Consider the following 8891-nt stretch of genomic DNA (forward strand, 5'->3'; position numbering starts at 1 on the left):
AGAAAATCCATTCCAAGTGCCACTATAACCACAGGTGTGGGGATTAGAACCTTTTGCAGAGGACGGAGTCCTATCTATAACACTCATCAAACCCAAAGCAAGATAAACACACACAAATTCTTCCAAGATGCATAATCATCACATTCCTGAAAAATACAGGGATGAAGAAAAATATTTAAACCTTCCATAGTGTCATGATCTGTTACATAAAAGCAATGAAGGCTGGATACCCCAGACTTCTCACCAGAAGCATGCAAGCCAGAAAGCAATGGAGTGATTCTCTGAAGTGCAGAAAGAAAGGAGCTGTCTACCTAGAACTCTATACCCACCCGAACGCATCCTATACAGACTAAGGCAAAGTAAAACACCTTTGTAGACACATAATAGCTAAGGTAATTTATTGCCAAAAGATTTGTACTATAAGAAAATCTAAAAAGTTTTTTCAGGCAGAAGAAAATTATACTATATAGAAATGTGGATCCATATGAAGAAATAAAAAGAACTGAAATATTAATGCATAGACAAGTATAAAACAGCTCGCCTTCAACCTCAAACTTCTTTAAAAGATACCCTTTTGAAGAGAAAATAATGACCATGTGCTGCAAGAACCATCGTATGTTTTGAAGTAAGATGGATTACATAATAGCTTACATGATAGACGAAAGAAAGGGATGCATACAGTTGCAAAAATCACATCATGCTTGAAGGGTTATCATATTATCTAATGATATATTGTAATAAATTACACATTCATGTTTGTCCACACTCTGGACCTCGGAATGTGCTGTTCAGGAATTTGTGATTCTCTTCTCACTCTTCCATATAGATTAAATAAGTATTCTGTTTAGAATCTTCTTACAAACATTCCAAATTATATGTGCCAGAAAGAGGACAATTGACTATATAGGCTAGAAACTGTAGGTGAAACATTTTATGATAAATATTGGGATATCACAGATTCATTTTATTTGGAGAAGTTACCCACTGCTATCAGGTCAGTTTTCACTCCTAGTGACTATATCCAGAGTTTCTGGATTGGGACTCTTTACGGAGAAGACAGTCTGATCTTTCTCCCTCTGAGAAGCTGTGGGTTTGAGTCACCGACCTTGTGGTTAGCAGCCCAAAACCTAACTCGCAGAACTACCAGAGGAAGTAAAGATTGTTCTCCATTTGTAAAATGTACATTTTGAAGTTCCAAGTAATAAAGAAGCACAATATCAGCAACTAATATGAGGCCAGAGGCTGACTGCGGAACAGACCATCCATTGCTCATATGTGAGTTCAGGGTGAGGCTGAAGAAAATTAAAACACGCGTATGAGTATATCCCACCTGAGCTTCAAGAACGTCTCACGAATAAATCGGATACACTGAACGCTAATGAAGAAGACCTGATGACGTAAAATACCATACATGAAGAAAGCAAAAGGTCTTTAAAAAGTCAGGAAAGAAAGAGAAGAGCAAAGTGGCTGTCAGAAGGGACACTGAGACTTGCTATCACTCATACAGTAGCGAAGGCAAATCAGAGAAACAATGAAGCCAACGAGCTGAATAGGAAATTTCACAGGGCAGCCCAAGAAGACAAAGTCCAATATTATAATAAAATGTGCAAAGGGCTAGAGTTAGAAAACTAAAGAGGAAGAACACACTCAGCAGATCTTAAAATGAAAGAAATAAAAAAAACACAAAACTTCAAGCTGCAATATTAGAAGACTGCATGGGCAAATATTGAATGATGCAGGAAGCATGCAAAGAAGGCAGGAAGAATGCACAGAGTCAGTCCACTGCACCAAAAAGAACCAGTCCATTTTCAGACATTTCGAGTGGTAGCCCAGGAGCAAGAACCAGTGGTACTGAAAGAAGTTCAAGGTGCACTGAAAGCATTAGCTTACAACAAGGCTCCAGGAATTGATGGAAAATCCATTGAAATGTTTCCACAGGCTGATGAAACACGGGAATCACTCACTTCTTTTGTCAGGAAATTTGGAAGACTGCTACTTTGCCAACTGACAGAAAGAGATCTATATTTGTGCCTGTTCCAGAGAAAGATGACTCAACAGAACACTCAAATTGTAGACAAATATCAATAATTTCACATGCAGGTAAAATTTTACCAAAGATCATCCAACAAGGGCTGCTGCAGCTCATTGACAGGGAGCTACCAGGAGTTCAGGCTGAATTCAGAAGAGGATGTGGAATAAGGGATACCACTGCTGATGATAGATGGATCTTGGCTCAAAGCAGAGAATAGCAGACAGATGTTGATTGTGCTTCATTGAGTGTGCAAAGGCATTCATAGGTGGACCATAATAAACTGTGGATCACCTCGAGAAGAATGGGAATTCAGGAACACTTCATTACGCTCATTTGGAACTTGTACATGGATCGAGAGGCAGCTTACCAACGGAACAAGAGAATGCCGCATGGTTTAAAGTCAGGGAAGGTGTGTGCCACAGCTGTGTCCTCTGACCACTGTTCCATGTATATGCTGAGCAAGTCATCGGAGTAGCTGAATTTATTATATGGAGAAGAATGTGGCATCAGAATCGAAGGAAGGCTTATTAACAACCTGCGGGATGCAGATGACACAAGCTTGCCTGATGACAAGGAGGAGAGCCTGAAGCACTTGCTGATGAAGATCCAGGATGGCAACCTTCAGTAGGGATTGTAAGTCAATGTAAAGAAAACCAGAATCCTCCCAACTGGACCAATGGGTAACATCATGAAAAATGGAGAAAATATTGACTTGTCAAAGATTTTGTCTTGCTTAGATACACAGTCAATTCTCATGAAAATAACAGTCAAGAGATCAAACAACACATTGCACTAGTCAAGACCTCTTTATTGAAAAGCCAGGTTGTTGCTTTGAGGAGTAAGATGCCTCCGACCCAAGCCAGGGTATTTTCAACCACCGCCTATGAAAGTTGGACATTGAATAAGGAAGATTCAAAAAGAATCCATGCATTTGAAGAATGGTGCTCATAAAGAATATTAAAAAAAAGAACAAAGAAACCTCTCTTGGAAAAAGTATAGTCAGAATACTCGTTAGAAGCAAGGATGGCAAGACTTCATCTCATGTACTTTGGACAAGTTGTCAGGAGAGACCAGTCCTTGGAGAAGGACATCGTGCTTTGTAAAGAAGAAGGGCAGCAATTAAAGGAAGATCCTTAACACGATGGATGGACGCAGTGGCGGCAACAATGGGTTCAGGCATAAGAACAGCTGTGAGGAGGGCTCAGGAGCAGGCAGGGTTTTGTTCTCCTCTGTGTGGGGTTGCGATGCGTCAGAGCCAATTGAATGTCACTCAACCAAACAGCAAACACACAATAAAGAAGATGTGAAAGCAGGAAGGGCTTCGAACCAGTTTGAACTGGTTCTGGCCTGGCCTTACAGTGATATTAGAACAGACCCTATTTTGTAAAACTGTGAGTACACCTGAATGGAAAAAACTATGGGTCAACCCCCCTGGGATGGGGGACTTGGAGGAAGTGTAGTGGCCCTTTCTGGAGCCCCATGCAGGTGACTGAGTTATTTCCAACACCACAGAGAGGGACACATATTCAAAGCAGAACAAATGACTGTCATTTGCAAGCAGGGCATGATTGCTTCTGACTCCACCAGCAAGGAGACGTGTTGCTATGCAATGTGTGCACTGCGCTTGTTTTCTAAGCGAGATTAAGCTATGAGCAGGCCATCAGTTCACAATTTCTTCCATCCTAGTACACTCACATTTTGTAAATTTGAATCCATTCTGGTTTCATTTGGTTGGCCATGCATGGCCTGGGAAAAATCAATTGGTAGCCCAGGTTCCAGGCAGTAACTGAGGTCAACCACTAGGCAGCTGGGCGGTCCTAGTAATATAATCACAAAAGAAGGTCATTTCACCAAACTTCTATTTTTTCCCCCAAGTTGGTTCACAGGGATACAGAATCCTAGGACTGAAAATAACACGAAAAAAGTAATTTCAAATACTCCTCACCTCTAAGCAGAATTACGAAACCCACTAACCCCTAAATCAGTCCGTCTTTTTTTTTTTTTCTCTCCCAAACACAGAAGTAATTTTTAAGTTTCTAGGACTCTTCAGTCCTAGGTCTAGCACTCGTCAAACAACAATAAAAGATCCCCGTGTGTGTGTGTGTGTGTGTGTGTGTGTGTGACCTTAAAAAAACAAAAAACAAAAACCTAGTTACTGATAAGCTCAACACCTAAATAAGTTCTGTAATGTTGTTTTGCTTTTCTCCTTAGTCTCCCTTAGAAATTGTCAATAGTTTCACTGAACTTGGGCCAACAATCAAACTTGAGCAGCAATCAAGAAATCAAACAGCATGCCATTGGGAGAATCTGTTGCAAAAGATCTGCTTAACGATTTAAAACACAATGATAGCATTTTAATGAGTAAGGTGCATCTGATGCATGGTCTTTTCAGTCATCTCATATGCATATGGTAATCAAAAAGGAAGTCAGAATAATAACGGATGTGTTTAAATGGCGGTGTTGGTGAAGAATGTGGAGTATGCCATGGACGATCAGAAAGGTTGCCACGAGTCGAAACCAACTAACAACAACAACCAGACGAGTGAACAAATTGGTCTTTGAAAGAATACAAATGGGTGAGACATTCCCTTGCTTATTCTGTGTACATCGTCAGAAACACCAATTGTTAGAAAATAGCATCAAGTTTAAGTAGAGGGCCAATGAAAACGGGGAAAACTCTCCGTGAGCTGGCCTGGCACAAGGGTTCAATCATGGTCTCCAGCATAGCAGTGGCCATGAAGATAACAAAGGACGGGGCTCCATTTTGTTCTGAGCTACAGAAGTTCCTCATGAAATAGATCAGAGGTGATTCAACAGCAATGACAAGCCTTTCATTGATGCATAATCATAGTGTTACACTTTTACAGCCTACTTTTCCCATCAATATTTTAACTTAGCATATCAAATTTATTCATTTATGCAGTCATTCGACACATATGTACTCAAAGTTGACTGTGCACTCAGTATTGATAGAAAAAAGAACAACAAAACAAAACGGCATAATTTGTGCCTTCAGTTAACTTCCCACCCTGTGGGAGAGAGAAATGCACACTCAAGAAGAACAAAAACCAACATCTAATTGCAATTTTTTTCCAGAAAGAAAAAAAAAGAAGATTGATAGAGTGACAAACGCAGAAACACAAATTCGATTGGGAAATTAAGAAAGGCTGGTTCAAGGAAACAACCTTGAGTGGGGTGATGATGAGTGAGGTCAGTTGAGGAATGAGGAGGGGCAGGGGCATTCTGGGAGATGGTGTGGCATGAGAAAAGATGCGGGAAAGAATGATCAGCGAAAAGTCTGAAGCACAGCTTGCAAGGAGGGAGTTGCCAGCAGTGAGATGAGAGATGTAGGCAGGGGCCTGTTGAAGGGTCTGGCGGCCAGTCTAAGAGGTTTACTGTATGTTAAGAGCAACAGGGTCTTTTTCAAGAAGATGGCGCCAAAGGCAAAGAAGGAATATCTTGCCCCTCCCCAAACGGAAGCCAAAGCAAAGGCTTTAAAAGCCAAGAAGGCCGTGCTGAAAGGCGTCCACAGCCACACACACCCAAGACCCTGAGACTAAGAAGACAGCCCAAATTCCCTCAGAAGAGTGCCCCCAGGAGAAATAAGCTGGATCATTAGGCCATCATCAAGTTCCCCTTGACCACAGAGTCTGCCATGAAGAAGATCGAAGATAGCAACACACTTGTGTTCATTGTGGATGTCAAAGCCAACAAACACCAGATCAAACAGGCTGTGAAGAAGCTCTATGACATTGACGTAGCCAAGGTCAACACATTGATAGGCCTGATGGTCAGAAGGTCAGTGTTCGACTGGCTCCTGACTATGACGCTTTAGATGTTGCCAACAAAATCGGAATCATCTAAACTGAGCCCAGCTGGCTAATGCTAAATATAAACTTTTCTAATAATAATAATAAAAGAGCAACAAGGAACAATTAATGGGTTTAAAACGGGAAGCATCACACTTATTTATGTTTGGAAATATCACTCTGGCTACAATGGAGTTGGAGTTGCTGGGCAGCACAAATCTGTAACACTGTCAGTTGCTAACCATGAGGTTGGTGGCTTGAGTCCAGCCAGAGGCATCTTGGGAGAAAACCTTGGTGATCTACTTCTGAAACTCATTTAACATCGAACCACTCAGAGCACAAGTCTACTCTGACCTATGTGGGATCATGACGAATTGCAATCAATTCAAATAACAAGTGGCTTTAGAATGGGGATAAGCATGGACGGGAGTGCCGTGAGGTATCTATAGCAATGATCAAGGTGAAGGTTGGGGTGGTGCTGACTAGATTGGTGGTTGAGGAGAAGAGAGGGAGTTCATTTGAGAAGTATTTGGCAGGTAGCTTGTACCATATGAAATTGCTTCCCCCCCTCAAAAAACAAAAACAAAAACATTGTATTGGGAGATAATACAGATATCACATTGTTCCATAGCCCAATACCATCAAGCAGGATTGTACAATTGCTACCATAATGTTTCAAAACATTTTCTTCCTTCTTGAACTCCTGGCCATCAGTTCCCCCTTTATCTCTGCCCCAAGGTCCCACTGTACCCTCCAGAAATCCTTATTCTACTTGCTGTCTCTATAGGTTCATCTATCCTGTTTCATATATCGAAAAACAGAAAAAACATAATACCAGAAATTCAAGAGGGTTACCCCCAATGACAAAATGCATCATAGGTAAGCCCCCATATAAAACAAAAACCAAAAACACACAGAAAATGTTAAAAATCAGATCAGGCCCAATATGTTTTCTCAAGGGGGATCAATTGACAAGGTTTTAACTGGTCAAATCAGGTTTATCATTTTGATCTCCTGTCGTCATCTCTCCAATGCACTCCATTTGGTAACCAGTTTCTTCCCAGCCCTCTATTATGGAAATCATGGGAGGCTTATTTCCTATGCAGATCTCACAAATTCAAGCCAGAGGATCCCTCCCACCAGGTAGTGACAATGGTTTTTTGAGATTCCACAGGGGTAATCTTCATAGATTTTTCTCAAAGGACAGAGAAGGATCCAAAGAGCTTAGATAGATCGATAGATAGATCGATCGATCGATCGATCGATAGATAGATAGATAGATAGATAGATAGATAGATAGATAGATAGATAGATAGATAGATAGAGTGTTCTGCCTTCAGGCCACTTGCCCACACAGGCATCCTTGGCTATGAACCTGATTGACAGGCTAGACTCTACCCCTTCGGGCAAGTTGAGAGGAAATTGTGTAATTGTCTATAAACTTCTAAAGACTGTTTCCATATCTTGACCCTTCTTGGAAGAATTCTGCACTCTTACATTTGCACCATGTCAGAATGACTGAAACGCTGATTGCTTTTGAGGGTGAGCAAAGTCCGAAGCAGCAAGGCCAGGGCTATCAGGTGGATGGGGTAAGATTTCCCATGGAAATTCTCCCACCACTGTCTTCGCCACCTTCAAGGACTCCACAGGTGCATTGCAGTGGTGGGACACTGTCCTCAGAGGAATCTTCTGGACTTTTCCTCACAGGAATAATATATATAGTATTCCTGTGTTCTCATTGAGGAATTTGTCTTTTGAAATGATAACATTCTGATATGTTTGGTGCTGTGAAGAGAACTTTCCCGGAAGAGCTTTGCTGTTATTGTAGTGTGCCAAGTCGATTCTGACTCACACTGACTCTGCAGGGCAGAGTAGAACAACTATTAACTTTTCTTGGGCTGAAATCTTTATAGGAGCACAGTGTCGGACCTTTTCTTCCCAAGAAGCTGCTAGTGGGTTTGAACTACCAATCTTTTGGTTAGCTTAACAGTTACACCACGAGGGAAAAATTAGAGAAATGCTTTTTATATAGCTTAATCCCAACACCAAAGTCAGCAGAGCCAGCAGCAAAAACGAGTTCTCCCTCCCCAATTTACATGGGTCCAAGATAACAATTTACCTGGCATCAGTTAATATGGACTTTTTTTTTTTCCTTTTGCTCCAAATGATGCCTGAGCTTACTTACTAAGTTTGTCTACAATAGTCATCTACTGACACGAATTGTGGGTTTTGATTTTACTCTCTGGCAGTGTTCTTTGATCATCTATCATTTACTAATCTCTTTGTTCTGTGTGGTGAGGGACTTATAGCCTCTGTGACACCAAGAATAGAGCACCAGCTCCACCCAGTCCCTCTGACTCACAGTGGCTGTGCCACACATGGTCTCCAGTGACTGCTTTATTGGAAGTGGATTTGGGGGTACATCTTTCTTTGAAGAAACCGGCGGACTCACACCCCAAGCAGCCAAATGTGTTACTGTTTACAGCCGTTAAGGATGCCTGAGAACAGAGGAGCCCTCATCAAACACTGGTATCTTAATATAGATTCAATTGAAAAGGAGCAACCTACCTCCATGCAATCTGGTTTCTGTTGCCTATAATAACAGTCTGCACTGTGATCCTGCAGGATCTACTTCTACACATTTATGACACAGAATGATAAACAGTGGTAAGGGAAAGTATCATAGTCAAGAGGGATTTGACTGTTAGTTCCCCTCAACTTGAACTTTCTTTAACATCTTACTCTTGGTGACTCTGATCCCAGTCAATAATTCTCTACCTCGGCAGGCCCTAGAAGTTGTTCTAATAGACAAAGCCACACTCTAAAGATTGTGTGACGCCTTTTCTGCGAAAAAGCTAAGACTGGGATCCAAGTTGTCAGGCCTGGAGGTTTACATCACCCTTGGGTGGGTTGCCTAAAAAAATATGGCTTGCTTCAAAGAATTGACTAGCCTCCAGGACAGCAAAGGGCACACGCGGAGAGACGTGTGACAATATCGGACAGCTCGATCAGACATGTCCTTTCTTCATCGAAACTGTACTATAAGGTTA

The sequence above is a fragment of the Tenrec ecaudatus genome, chromosome 15 (genome assembly GCF_050624435.1).
Source record: "Tenrec ecaudatus isolate mTenEca1 chromosome 15, mTenEca1.hap1, whole genome shotgun sequence".
In the NCBI taxonomy this organism is placed as follows: Eukaryota; Metazoa; Chordata; class Mammalia; order Afrosoricida; family Tenrecidae; genus Tenrec; species Tenrec ecaudatus.